The sequence below is a fragment of the Carassius gibelio genome, chromosome B9 (genome assembly GCF_023724105.1).
Source record: "Carassius gibelio isolate Cgi1373 ecotype wild population from Czech Republic chromosome B9, carGib1.2-hapl.c, whole genome shotgun sequence".
Lineage (NCBI taxonomy): Eukaryota > Metazoa > Chordata > Actinopteri > Cypriniformes > Cyprinidae > Carassius > Carassius gibelio.
The window spans coordinates 32,835,842-32,851,585 of record NC_068404.1 but is presented as its reverse complement, the minus strand read 5'-3'; positions in this window follow the sequence as shown (position 1 = coordinate 32,851,585).

Below are 15,744 nucleotides of genomic sequence, written 5' to 3'. Positions count from 1 at the left end.
GGTGTTTACTGACCTCACAGATGATGTTATTAGATCCACGTCACACAGAGTGACACACGTGATCTTACAGGAGGGATGACATCATCATCTGAGTCTGGACCTGCTCCTTCAGGACGAACTCAGAATCACCATTACTTTGGTCAATACTGTAGTCATCATTATATAATACTATTCTTAGTGGGTCATGTGACTATTAAACTTTATTTGAATGATTCATTTAAAGATATTGTATAAATGGGCTATATATCAAATATGTATTTTCTGTAAATAACTGTGACATCTAGAGCTAAGGTTCCCACTTCTCAATACCAGGTCTGTGTGGTTAAAAACACTGTATAAACAGCAGAATACTATAAAAAAGTTGAGAGATCAAATGTAAAATAAAACACTTGTTCTTCAGGATAAGATTGAAACGTGATTAGTTTCTTCTCGTGAAGATCTCAGTTTCTCTGTTAAAGCAGAACAAGTTCAGTATTTCATCTTCCTGCTCAGAAATAACCAGCTCTTCAAACACTGCTTGTGAATCTCTCATGATGCTGTATTATCACCAAATATTAGATGTGACCCTCGTGTTCTCTTTCAGTTAGCACAGGTTTGGTTTCTTTTTGATCTGGACTGATCTTAGGCATGTTATTAGTGGATCATTTGGACAATATTCAGAAGCAGCTCCACAGGGAAACGTCTTTCCAGCAGTGACTGTGTGATTCTGAGATCCATCTTTTCACACTGAAGCAGTGTTAATTTCGTTGACGAAGACTATGACGAAAAATATTCGTCAACTAACCTTTTTCACGGACGAAAACTAAATAAAAACTAAATAAAAAGTCAGATATGATGACGAAAAACGTGACGAAATATAACTGACACTTTAGTCAACGAATAAAAATGAGACGAAAATATATGGGAGGGACGAATGGAGAAGAGATCCAATCAGAGCGAATCTTTGAGGGTAGGTTGATCTATGCAGAAGCAGCCGAGCCATTTTAAAAAGCCGCGGCAAATGCAAGCGCCACAGCTAAACAAACGCAGCAGCAGTTACACAGAAAAGAGAACAAAGATGAGTTTGCAGAAATTCGCACAGTTTCGAGGACGTTTTCATAACAGTTAAGTTGTTTACACAGGGAACTACACTGCGACCTTTTGAAATGCCATTGCGACCCAAATTTTTATGGGGTCGTAAATGTATCACTGATTATTTTTGTACCTACTTATGTGTAATGCTATGTTTTAATATGAGCATTTATTAAAACAGAAATGTGTAAGAATACGTTTTACAACGTGCTCCGAGCATTCAACACATCAAGTTTGCTTCAGCCCCGCGCTGCGGGAAAGTTGAACTGAGCAGCTGTTTACTCGCGCAACACTGAACCGAGATCTCCTTCAGGACGTTTGCGTCCTCCTGCACCTGAACGAACAAATACAAATCACATTTTAAATAAACATAAGAAAAAGAGCGAAAAGTGAAAGAGCTCAATTCAGCAGCGCGGCGTTCTGGTGTTCAGGGAGCAAGCAGAGACGCGTCTCAAAGTCTTCTTGCTTTTGTACCGACAACAAATACATACTAAATATGTCGAAATACCCGTCTTGGAAAGTGTGTTCGAAAAAGTCTGTAGTTGTGTCTTCAGTGAAAGTAAAGAGTTGGAAAGAAATCGGATGCGTATCTTTATAATGGATGCATTTGTCTCTTAAAGTGACCTCGCCTAATTTACTAGCTCTGCTGTCAGTGTCTTTAATGTATGAAAATGAAAGTAAATCACTCACTGCTCTTGATTAAATTACTTTCTAGTTTTAACAAGAATTTATCCAAAGTCAATCCAAAAATCAGATAGAATAGATTATATTGTTTTACTAGTGACTAAAAAAATACAAAAAAAAAAAAAATTATTAGGGACCTGAGCATGTTTTGCTTAAGTGTTTCTTTCTTTAATTGCTAATGCAACCTTTTCACACCACAGACTGAACCAAATTAAGCATTGCATCAGACATTATCAAGATGAATTTGTTGTTCTGACACAGTTTAACCCTGAGTTATTGTCATATTTTATTACCAATTTCTAAACTACAGCAAATACACTGTGATATTGTAAGAAACGTTGAAGGTGTCTGAATACATTTTGGTTTGATTGTGTATTTTATTTTACAGTGAAGACTATGCAGTGCTATTTTAAATGAACAAAAACAAACTTAAAAAAATGTAAACTTTGTGTAAATAACACAAATAAAGAAATAGAATGAACATACAATACAAATATAATATAGGTGGTTGTCTATTTCAATAATACTGTACTTCATCTTGAAAGAATGTCATATGCATTGCATATCATTCAGGACGAATGCATATCTTTTTCAGAGAGCATGTATATTTTTCATTGAGAGCAGGCCTTATGTTTATTTTATAAATACCATTCCATAACAGACTGATGGAAACATTTAGTCAAGTCAACTAAGTTGACTTTGTTCTACTAAAAAAAAAACTAGACTAAGACTAAAAGACTTAAGACTAGACTAAGACTAAAACTCTTATGATATTTAGTCGACTAAAACTAGACTAAGACTAAAACATTTCAGATGACTAAAATGTGACTAAAACTAAATGGTGTGTTATTCAAAAGACTAAGACTAAGACTAAATCCGAATTTGCTGTCAAAATTAACACTGCACTGAAGACAACTGAGAGACTCAAACACAACTATTACAGAAGATTCACACACTCACTGATGCTCCTGAAGATAAAACCATGCTTTAAGAGAACTCTTGAAATTTGAAGACCAAGGTAAATTGAACATATTTTGTAATCTGGGAAACATTTAAGTATTTATGTATCTTTTGAAGTCCAGTAAACGAATAGATCTATATGATCGTTAAACAAAAATAAGAAGAATTTCCACATCATCATCTTGTTCAAAAGTTTTCACTCCTATCTCTTAAAGCATGGTTTCATCTTCAGGAGCATCAGTGAGTGTGAATCTTCAGTAATAGTTGTGTTCGAGTCTCTGGAGTGAGCTCAGAGTACAGTCACTGATGGAAAGAGTTCAGAAACACAGAAGATGCTGGAAACTGAAGAAACTGCAGGAGCTGGAGGATTTAAAGTATATTTAAAACTAATGTTAGGTGGGATTAATTGCGATTAATTTCAGAAAGAATATGTGATGAATTAATTATTTTAATCGATTGACTGCACTATATATATAGTGTTATGTACTACTGTTTAATCGTCTTCATCCCGTGTGAGATTCAGCAGGTTAATACACACACTGAATGAAATCCTGCCGTGATGAAAGTGTTTAGTGTGACCTGCAGTAAACGTGACGGTGTCAGGAGACCGAGAGAAGCACGGGATGTGCTGTAACAGTGTGAAGTGTGTTAAAGACGCAGGTAACACATGGTGTTGTGGAATAAGTCCTGATCAGAACGTGTTAACAGCACCAGACGCTCGTGTGGTGTGAAGTGATGTAGGACTTACTCAAACCAGCCAGATACTGCACTTCTGATGTGTGTACAGCTGTGAATTACATTCCTTTCTGACTGAATAGACTTCACATGTTGACTGATTTCTGTTAGCTGTGTGTTTGGGGTTTTGCTCTGTACTGTAGTGAAGAACAGTGACGTTCCCCACCGCTCATGTTTGATTCAGGGCTGTAACTCAACATTAAAGCAATGGTTTGTCTAGAAATCATCATTCTGTCGTCGTTATGACTGAGAAATATAAAGACAATATTTAGTTTTTCATTTGAAAGTCAATGGGGAACAAAGGTGTTTGATTCTTAAAATTATTCAAAACATCTCCTTTTGGGTTTCACTAAAGAAAGTAACATCAAACAATGAAAAAAATATTTTCACACTAATATAATTGTGTCTTGTTTTCCATTAAAAATATCTAAACATTCTTAGATCAAGAAATATTTATTTTAAACAAGAAAAAAAAAAAACTTTTAACAACCAATACATTTGCCAATGGAGTCAAAAAAATCACTTAATTCAAAGGAAAACAAGTTTTTTTACACAGATATTTGTTCTAGTTGTAATAATACTAACATATTTATTTTCCCCTCAAAATAAGAGTTATGCAATTTTTCTTCTTAAATGTATAAATGATTTTTCTTTCAAGTTAAAGTATCTTAATGTACGGATGTTCAGCTCTGGAGAAACACAAGAGCCGGTCAGACAGTGTTGTGGAGCAGGAGTGAATGATGACGCTTCGTTTAAAGCTGGATCAGAAGATGTGTTTGCAGTGTTGGGTCAGCGCTGGACACAGAAAGATGGATTCTGTGTGTGGGAAGTGCTATATGAGATTATCTAAATCTAGTTGTGTGTCTCAAATACAGACTCCCACACACAAGAGGTTGCATAAGCTTCTGCGTCGAGATCTCCTGAAGAGTCTTCCTCAGCCGAAGCTGTGCTCAAAGCCCAAAACCTCAGACCCAACGTCTAACACTGATGAGCCATTGTTTGAACAACATTAGGCTTTAGAGCTAATTTTAAGACGGTGAGGCCTTTGGATCTTAAATGATTGGCACAGGCCTTGTGTTTGTGTGCAGATTAGTGTCAGGCTCATGACGGCTGAATAGCAGCAGATATCTCTGTGTAGGTGGTTCAGCTTCAGCATCTCAAGCCGATCGCTGCGTGCTGCTTATATCCCCATTACACACACAGAGCATCCGTCCCGTGACAGCACAGCTTACTGATGTTCTGCCGTCCTCAAGACCTTTCTCTGGAGCAGATTTAAGAGCCAGCGTGGGCCGATCGGTGATGACGAGTGCTAATAGACCCTCGATGGAAACCATGAAGCCTCTGTTCAGTGCAACGCTGGTATTTTTAGGCTGTGAGGGTCATTTCACAGAGTCAAGTAACAGAAACATGATCTGTGTGCTCTCTTCACCTGTTCAGAAGTGTGTCCTCACTCGACCCAGTGTTCTCCAGTCATCCAGGACTCACTGAAGATCCTTCTTCATCCACTGAAACACTGAAGATGCTTCACACATGCACTGGATCTTCAGGTTACTCAAAACCCTTTAGTTAAAAACACTTGTAAGTCGCTCATTATGCTATAATATAGGGCTGAACGATATGGACAAAATTTCATATCTCGATTTTCATGCCAGATATCTCGATATCGATATGATATGACTACGTGTTCTTTTGCTAATAAGCACGACCTGCACAACACGTCACTCTGGTTTACATCGTCTTTTCTGAATCCAAAATACTTCCAAATTATGTAAGATGATTTATGTTTTGGCACCAAGTCAGATTCTGCACTGCCACCGGCCGCATTATCTCCCGCACTCATTTCTTTCTTTCTAATTCATCCGCCGTCTCTGTACAGTGTGTATAGACTGTGTATAGACGTTGGAACAGGGGGGCTGGGGGGGGGGGGGGGGGGCGTGCTCAGAGCTAGTGCTGTCGCTTTTGTGAAAAAATCATTTTCGATTTTTAAGACATAAGTGTTCATTGAATCGATTGTAAAATCGATTTTCCATGTCTAAGAAAAAAAAGGTTTCCTTTTTCAACGTCAAATAACGGACGAACGTAAAGAGAGCGCTGGAAACACACAAGTCAGCAATATTTCTTATTTATTGGCATGAACTTTCGTGAAGAATAACAAACGGCAACAGGAGTGCAACATTCTCCAAAAAATATATATGCAGAGGGGACGGCTGCCATAACACAAGAATAACACCACTGCAGGCTGCATTTATGATTTAGGCAATTCAAAAATCTCCAAGATTATTTTTAATAATGATTCAATCCATTTTAAAAAAACTGTTAAAAAATGAAACTTTAAATGGACTTGAGAACAGGCCATGTGTGTTTTTTATTGATCGTAACCGACACTAGGTAGACATATTGTAATGCGCAAAAAGGCGCAAAATAAGGCCATTACAAATTCATTGGACAGGAACACAAGTTGATCAACATTTTTGGGGTCCAGAGCAGAGCGTTTTGTATTCACTATATGTCCAGCTGTTGAGAAGACACGCTCGGACCGCACTGATGTCCCAGGGACACTCAGGTACAGCTGCGCAAGGTGGGGGTATTACTGACAATTTCCCATCACAAAAGCCGGTCGCTCTCAGCTTGCAATGGTCCTTTTCATAACTCATGACTCGTCTACTGCGCCGCGCGACCTCCGGACACGCGCAAACGCGTCTTTACATTGAAACCATTCGCGCCAGACGAACTTTTCAGTGTTTTCAACCACATACTGTTTATTTTAGTTTTCAAACAAATAAATTCACATAACGACTAAAAAACAATACATTTAGAGTTCATAAAATACACACTGATGTCTATTGAAGAGGTAATAATAATCCTTTCCATTATAATTCGACTTCCACTTGCATGTATTTGACAATCGGAATATCAGATATTTCATGCCATAACTAACACATTTGTGAATATTCTGAATAAAAAGGAAAAATGATATAAAAGCAGATCATCATTCATTCAGCGCTGTTGCTGCTGCAGTGTGTCACGTGACAAGCAATGACGCGTCACCATGGAAACGCCGCCCCCCCCCCCCACGTCCCCGGTGTGCGCGCGCTGGCTTTAGCGGATGTTTGTTGTGACTTCCAGAGTTGTACGCAGCGCGAGCGCGGATAGGGGAAATCTATATCGTCTATATCGTTGCTTTTTTCGATATTAATATCTTGAAAGTTCATATCTAGATATATATACGATAACGATATATCGTTCAGCCCTACTATAATATCACCAAATCTTGGATTTGATCTTTTTATCATCTTGTTTTCTTTCAGTTAGCACAGGTTTTGCATTACTATTTGGAGCTGATTGATCATAGGCCTCACCAAAAAAGTACAACATTTATCAAAATGTATGTGAGCAAAGTCAGTAAGCTTTAGTCCAATGCGATAACATTAAAAGCATTTACAGTAGTGACAGGAATACAACACAAGGGTTAATATCATCATTAAAAGGAGCCAAAAATGGCGTTTCGATGGCATCCGTGCATCCCTTCTGTACGCTGTATTTTTAAATGTGAATCATCTGGCCAGGTATGTAAGTTTTGATCGTTTCGTGTGATCTTGAAGAAATCTTGTCTTCCCACAAGTGCTGTGGCATCTGGAGATGAGGACGCCTGGAGAGGTTTACTCCGGTGTAAATGTTGGTGCCGTGACCCGGTGGGCGTTCGACTCGGACACCGCCGCTGATATCGATCCTGCTTTAGAAGCGAGAGCCAGCAATTATCTGGGATTTCTCTGGGAAGCACAGGGAGCGTGAGGGCTTGCGAGCGGGAACGATTGCTGGCCGGGGTCAGGCCTGGGTCACCAGTGCACCGTCCCATCATGCCCTGTACCGTAGCATTCATTCATTTAGCCGCTTTGCCAGTCATTGATTTCTAGAAGATGTCTGTAGGGAGCTCTGCAGCTAAATGGCACGGTGGTGTTTCTGCAGGACCCTCTAAACCGCTGGGAGACCATATCCCATTAAATCATGTCTTTCTCCGAGTCTTCCCGTGTCCCACCCCACACATGCAGCATCCGTGCCTCCTACGCCTCACTCCTCACTCCTCCACCCTTCAGCAGCGTCTTGGCATTGTTTCCTGCTTCCTGGGGAAACATCCCACGCAGCACAGCTCTGAATCGTTTATCTTCTCGCAGCACAAAGCAGCAGATCGCGGGGAGCGAGGTGTGTGTGTGTGTGTGTGTGTGTGTGCTTCTGCATGGGCCGCTTCTGTAGTTCACACGAGTGTCAGATCCAGCGCTCGTCACCTGCGTGTCGGCCCTCACACGTTTCCTCGTTCTGAGCCAGTTGTCTTATTAATTTCTCCTAACTGTTTCTGAGGGGAGAGCAGAACAGGCTGTTTCTTTCATGTTTTTTTTTTTTAAATAAATCATCTCTCATTGATGTGTGGTTTGTTCGGAGGACGATATTTGTCTGATATACAACTATTTGAAAATCTGGAATCTGAGGGAGCAAACACATCTAAATATTGAGAAAATCATCTTTAAAGTTTTTCAGATGAAGTTCTTAGCAATGCATATTACTAATCAAACATTAAGTTTTTATATATTTACAGTAGGAGATTAACTAAATATCTTCACGAAACTGAATTGAATAAGCATTAGTGAGGAATGTTTTAAGTAAAATATATTTGAAACAACAATGCTGTATAATTCTGATGTCAAAGACTAATGTTTTTATTACACACAATATTAAAAGCATTTTTAAGCACACGGAAGCATTTTCTCAAAAATACTGTGAGAAGATGTTTTCATTGTGGCCAGATATTATATTGAATTCTGAGCACGTACACCTGTGATCAGGGGAAATAATCAAATTACCTTTTTACTGGTTAAAATTACAATTTGCGATTTAAAATGGATTTTTTTTTAAATGAAGTCTGAGGAGGTACTTTAAATATATTTTAGGTGAAAGAAGATGTGAATTGATGAATGTTTCTGTGTCTGGAAGACAAAAGCCTTCTAATGGACAGAAATACATGATAATCACAATAACACTGGATGTGTTCGTGTTCAGTAGCTGATGAAACATAACCTGAAATGATTTGTCTTTGTGTGAATGTGATTTTCTGAGTGCAGGCTATTTTAGAAAACAACATTAAAAGATGAAAAAGAGGAATTGGGGAGAATCAATAAATCATGAAGAAATTATTGCTATTGTGTAAATAGTATGTAATCTTGTGATCAATAAAAAAGTAGAGTATCCGATTACATGATCCAGATGACATGTAATTATAGTTTTACCCAGCTCTGCCTGTTATTTCAGATTCGGTTCATCTCTGTGGCTCTCCAGCCTCCTCCGATCTACACGAAGTGTTAAAGTCAGCGGTGGAAGTGTGTTCATCTCGTCCTTCACATCTCTCTCCTCTCTCAGGCTGGAAAAGCAAACAGTGTGTGATTTCGCTCCTGAGTTTTTCCTTCCATTTCTAAAAAATCTCCATCCACAAGAGAGCTCAAACACACAGGCAAGAGCATGCCAAACCAACAGGTGGAGATATAATCTCAACCATAAGGTGTTGGCCAATCAGAAGCCTGAAAGTCTCCAGGAGGCGGAGTTAACAGCGCTGGCTTTGACGTCACTCTTACGGTTTCACTGTCTACACGATAACACTTCCTGAAAATCTTCCCCTCGGCAGGTGTTTTCAAAACCATTCAGTTTCAGAGACTGGTGCTGTGTGTGTGTGTGTGTGTGTGTGTGTGTGGACATGGCCTCAGTTTTCATGGACTTCAGTTGTGTTTTCCTTGCCTGGTCTTCTGTTTCCCTGTGTTTGTTTGTGTTAGTCAGTATCAGCTGTGTTCTCATTAGTAGACTCTCCTCACCTGTCTGTCCCTCATTAGCACACCTACTTTAGTCCTAACCTGGCCAGTTGTTCCTCGTCCAGTGTTGTGGACGAGGAATCTTGGACACACGTTTTGGTGCGATTGGTGCGAAAGCAAATCATATAAAGACAGCTTATTTTTTCCACTTCAGTATATATTTTATATTTTGAATGTTTCATATATTATTAATATTTATATATTGTGAAGTGGAGATGGAGCAACAGCAAACACATGAAAGCCGGTCCGATGGTTTGCATGTTTATGTTATTTTCGAGTTGCTCGTGAAAGCAGGAGGTTCGTTCTTCAAAGAGCGCGAGGAAGATGAAAAGAGGCACATGAAAGGATGAAGGTCCATCTGAAAGACCTCTGATGACGCTGTGTGAAAGACACACGGAGGACCGGTGTGTACCGTGACTGGGGATGAAGAGAGCTGCTCTGTGAGGTTTCTCAGCAGGTCATTAACCATCAATGTATTTATAGTCATGTTTAATACTTGACTAGACTGTTTTCCAGCCGGACAGACGTCACACTAAAGGCTGTTCACAACAACAGGAGTAAAATTAACATTTTAAATGAGTTAATTACCACATTGAGTCTTAATACAGCAAATAATGTGATCTATAGGAGTTTATCAATTTAAGGCAAAATACCTTACGTGAACAGACTGAAAAAGTTACAAGTTTTCTGGAATGTAATATTTTACAAGCAAATAAGGCATCATTTGGAAAAGGCATATGTTTGGAAAAGTAAACTGATATTTCCTCCTGACACGCTACAGCAGAAGATAGAAATAACTGACTTAAAGCCATTTTTAGCAGCTGATAATACTAGTGCTCTACTCATTTTGGCCAGCGCTGTGAATCCATAACCTCACTGAATATCATCTTTTATGCGTTTCCAGTCACTCTCTGTGTTGTTGCTCACGATTGTTCACGCTAACGTGTGTGTTTTCTATATTCGTCCCATCGCTGTTCTCCTGCTCCTCCTGCACCCATCACCAAACACTTTGATGGCCCAAAGTTCTGCTGCGCATCGAGCCGCACGTCTCTACATCCTCCTCCACAGATTTCACTACTCCATCCACCCACCACCCATCCATTTTTGACGGGGCCCAGGAGGATTATGCCATTCTTCACAGGACGAGATCTCAGCGAGTGGGCAGGAGAGTCAGCAGCGAGCCCCTAATGACACAGCAACACCCACACACGTCCAAAACCAATTTTACCCTCGCTAAAAGAACAGCCTGCGCACGTTCCCATGCATACAAATGGCTGATCGATGTTATCCAGCGAGCCTCGGCCCTCTGAGATGTAGCGAGTACCAGATCGATGTGAATGACAGGTGTTAGGACCACAGACCCCTCCAACAACAATCCCTTCTCTCATAATCTCATTAGGGACGGGAATGGATCCCTTCTGAAAGGCACCGGTGCCAGAGAAGAGGAGTGCAGCATGGAGAACGAGTGTTGGATTAGAGTAATCCGGGACGCAGGGCAGCGCTCCATCTCTTGTGCTGGAGCTGCAGATAAGACCTTGTCTATTGAGGGCTCACACTCAGAAGGTGTCTTGTAGAGGAAGGTGACCTGCTTTTGAACATGTGTTTGTGAAAGAGTCACTCATCAGATATATCACATAACACGATCACAGATGGTTCAGAAGCTGGAAAGCACATGTTTGTACCTTATTCATCTCTAGATGTACATATTAGTAGTTAAAGTGTACATATCTTTTGAAGGCCTTTCAGGTTCACATGAAGCTCAGTAGAGCTTATTTGACACAAATTGAAATCAAAGAATGAAAAACTGGTATGACATCATTTAATTTAAAAACCGGCAAATAACAAAGTTAATTCTCAAGTTTGAAACACTCTGGCTGTTAAACACTCCTGAACTACCATTGGTCCGTGCTGCTGATGTAAGCAGTGGGTGTGGCTCTGGGGCTCCGCCTTCTTCGATGTGGAAACTATCTCTGGATCATTTCTTCTGTTCAGCCTGTTATGGAAGATTGTTTCTGCCACAGAATAAAATAAATAAAAAAGTAGCAGAAACATACTTGTGAGACACAAACTGAGAAATGCTGGATATAAACGTGCAATTACGATGAAAAAGTCTGACTTGTGAGGAGTTTTATCTTGCGGCAGAAACAAGCTTCCACTCCGTCGAGGTCAGACACCAGTAAAAACATGAGCGATTTTTTAAGCTTTTAATTAACTGAATCATTTGCTTAGCTAAATGATTCATTTTTACAAGGCACTTGAAAGAGCTCGTTTTGTTTGTTTTAATAAAGGCTTGGTTAATTAGGCCAGTATGAGACTAATACAACTTTTCCTTTTTTATTATACAACTATGACTTTAAACATTTACATTTAAGAAAATTCATCAGATCAGATAAACACCACGTAAACACTGATGGATGGTTTCAGTGCCCCAATGCAAATCAATGAGATTTTCTAACATTTCAAAAGATAATTGATGAAGCCTTTTTTACTGAAATCATGTGACTCTTGCAGTTTGATACACTCTCAGAATCACAGGACTGAAACAAATGATTCACAAATGATTCAAAAGCTTCATGAAGAGGTATTTCTAAAACACACATCACTGGAGGTCAGTTCAAAACATGAACACACTGGAGAGCTGCTTTACAGAAGAAACTCGAGGTGTAATTCTAATTAAAAGCTACACTGACACTATTTATCATGTTTATTAATGTCAAGTGCTATACAAATAAACATAACACAACTACAACAACCATAAAAATGCTATGATGCTTTCTTAACTGCTGTTTTCTCACCGCGCTCATGTTGTTGTCTGCTTATTTTGAGAGGAAAGCGCACAGCACATATTGACATATTCATTGAGATGTTTGCTAACAGTAAACAGCTCATTTGCAGCTTCTTTTTACCTCTAATGGAAGAGTGAGGAGAAGTTTGCCGTGAGCGCATCGGGGCCTTCTGTATCTGGTGGTAATTGTGCTGTGAATCCATCTCAGAAAGTTTCACTCCGAGTTGAGCGGCTCCGTTCTGCTGGAGATGTGCGGCGCTGAGGGAGGAGGACAGCGTGAATAGACAAAGAGGCAGGTGCTGCGACACAGCCATTTCTCTGGCAGGAGGTTTTTTGGGATGGAGGGATGGATCCTGTCAGCATCTCACGTTGATAAGAGCCGCCGGGCGCATGAGAGACGTGTGGCATCAGCAGAACCGGAACGCTGTGCTATTCATTAACGCACATCATGCCATTGTGTCTTCCTATATGTCCGTCTCCTGGTCATTAAGTCAACCCTCGATGTCAGAAATGTCCAATATCTGCGGTTGGGTTTGTAACACGAGCTCCGGGTCTGAACTACTGGAACATAATGAAAGTTTTCTGTGTGTTTGCTGGAGAGCCACATATGCATCAATAATGAATGCCTCTGAGCTTCACGGTGGAGAATGAACGCATTATTTTGCTTCATTACTGGTGCATCCGACAGACTGACGATTAGCTGAGACTTCATCTGCTCAGGCGATCCACACCGAGCGTTGATTCTAGTATTAGACATCATATGTGATGCATTAAAAATGGAGCAGAATTGGAGCAATTACCTGGATGTAGTTGATATTCAGCAAAATATTTTCAGCAAAAGTTTTCTAGTTTCTAGTACTAGAACAAACCCGAACAGCGTTAAACTCCAGCGCGTCTTGAAGTTGAGTTTGAGCTCTAGACATGAATGAGTCCTCAGATCACTCACAGTAATGTTCAGATCTTGTGTTCTCTTGTCTTTGTGTTTGATTGATGTGCTTCTACATTGGTTTCTGCAAGTGTTTTATAATCTATGCTGCCTGGACAAAAAATTGCACACCTTTTTCTTTTTGGTTTAAAAGACAATTGATAGTGTGTATATTATTGATTGAACTGCACTGATAGATGAGAACAAGACTGAATCAGAATTGATCTGAATGATGACTCTTTTGTCTTCTTTAGAGCTGCTTTACAGCTGAAATTAAATCCATTTTCTATCTGATGAATTTTGCAACATTACACTGTTTTTTTCCTGTTTATTACCATGAAGCTGCTTTGAATCAATCAGTATTGAATGAAGTGCTGTATAACTGTGACTGACACCTGTTGGACCAAAAATCCATCAAAAAAGGCATTTTTGTACAAATATCTTAACATTCTTAAATCAAGATACTAGAAACAATGGCTTTAATATTAAGTTTCTGTGTGTTTGGTGGGGGGTGCCATTAAAAAATTAGTTTTATCTCTTCAAACTAAAAATTACATTTTCCATTGGTGTCAGAAAAATAACATTTGATTAGATGAAAACACGATTATTTCTCTGACCCTTTGGCAGTTATTTATTATTACTTTAGTCACAAACTTACTTCATTTTCAAGACTTTAAAGACTTAACATTTTAGGCCATTTTGCTTCCTGATTTAATAATGTTTAGATATTTGCACATGCCAAAAACCTATTAATCACAGCATTAATGATCCAATCCTAGACTCTGCAGCATCAGCACTGTCTTTATTTGCTCAGGCAGTGCTGTCATCATGCCTACTGTAACTGAAGAACTTTCTTGCTTTATTATTGTAACAAACAGTTCTGTACTCTGTACTGTCAGAGACGAGGGCGATTGTGTTAATTAGTGCAGATGCTGCAGCTCGTTAGCTGGTGGTTTATACAGATCAGACAACTGAATCTGTTCAGGTTTGTGTCCAGACATGACACTAGCTGTTAATGAACTAGTAGCGGCTGCAGGACAAGAGCATGATGGGAACATGAATGAAACACAGACACACACCAATGACAGACAGCCAGATCCACCCGAGGATGAGACACTTACAGCACAGACAGCCAGTTTACACCCAAACCCTGCAGACGACGACTAGGACAGACCCTAACCCTAACCCTAACCCTAACCCTAACCCTAACCCTAACCCTAACCCTAGTCTACCGGGGCAGACTTGAGCCGGACGCTCATTTATCATCCTTTAAGACTGCTATTTTATACTTTATACAATGGTGTATAATAAATGAATCAATTAACCAATGAATTAATAAGTAAATAAATAAATGTTACTGTATGTTCAAGTTATTACTAAGTTACACACGTAAGACAGAATATGTAGAGTATGGATGGGTTTACTCTGTAACATCAGCTCAGATTTCTGAATCATTCAGCGGTTTTGAACAAACTGAGTAAGTCAGTGTTTCAGTAAACCATTCACACACTCGAACCTGCATATTAGCATATGCCAGAAATAACAAGAGATGTATGCTAGTACGCAGCGCAGAAATACCCAGATATCGTAGACTGGCTGTCAATGGTTTGTGTGTGTGTTTCATTCATGTTCCCATCATGCTCTTGTCCTGCGGCCGCTGCGGTCAGCAGAAACACAAGCTTCCTCCTCTGGGCTGTCAGACGTGATTAAAGTCCAGTTTTTACCAAAGCACTGACATCAAATACAGCGGCCAAATGACTTTATGGATTTATAGGATAAAGCTAAAAAAAATTGATCTTTTTTCTGCAGTCTATTCTTGTGTAAACAGTTGTGCTGTTTCATATTTTTAAGAAAAATGTAATACTATGATTCAAAAGATTTTCTGAAAAATAACAGGATGGAGTAGTGATGCTGAAAGCTCAGCTGTGATCACAGCAATCAATTAGATTTTTTATAGATATTCAACAGCTATTTAAAAATTTAATAAACATTTTTATTGTGATCAATTAAGCAGAGACTTAAAAATCTTAATTATTCAAAAGTTTTGAGTGTTAGTGTTCCTAAATAAACAGATTCTAAATCAGTATAAATCATCCATCTATAAGAGTAAGACCCTTGTTTTCTTTTATTTATTTATCAGGTGAATGTTTTAACTGACGGTAGTCTACAGCTGAAGTTGTTCATTGGACAATGACTCAGATGTGTGTCTGTTCCTCACACAAAACACCTGAAGATTGAGACAAAACAGCTTCTGCAGAGAAACAGACTGACCGCGTCTGCCGTCTCACATTCGCTGGCTCTCGGAGGTTGTTCTGACCTCTCCATCCCACCGTCGCTGGCGTCAGCTGCTTCTATATTGAGCGACGTGTTGTGTGTTAGTTTGTGTTGGTGCCCACGCTTCGATGGAGACACAGATGGCGCAGTATTTTAGTGGCGGTTGCGTTCGCTGTGTAGGTGTTGAGATTGTACTACATGTACAGAATAACCCCTCCGCAGTCTTGGGTTAGGGAAAGTTTAACTGCATCTCAGCGTCCAAAAGTTTCAGCAGCCGATCCAACGAGAGCAGATCATCACACCTAACAATCCTGGAGAATAATGACTTTACTCTACACCAGATAGAGTCAGGAGAAAACACTCTCACACACACACACACACACACACACATAAACAGATGAAAGCTCAGCTCATCAAGCCGCCATTACAAATATTAGGCTAAATATTTCCAAATGTTA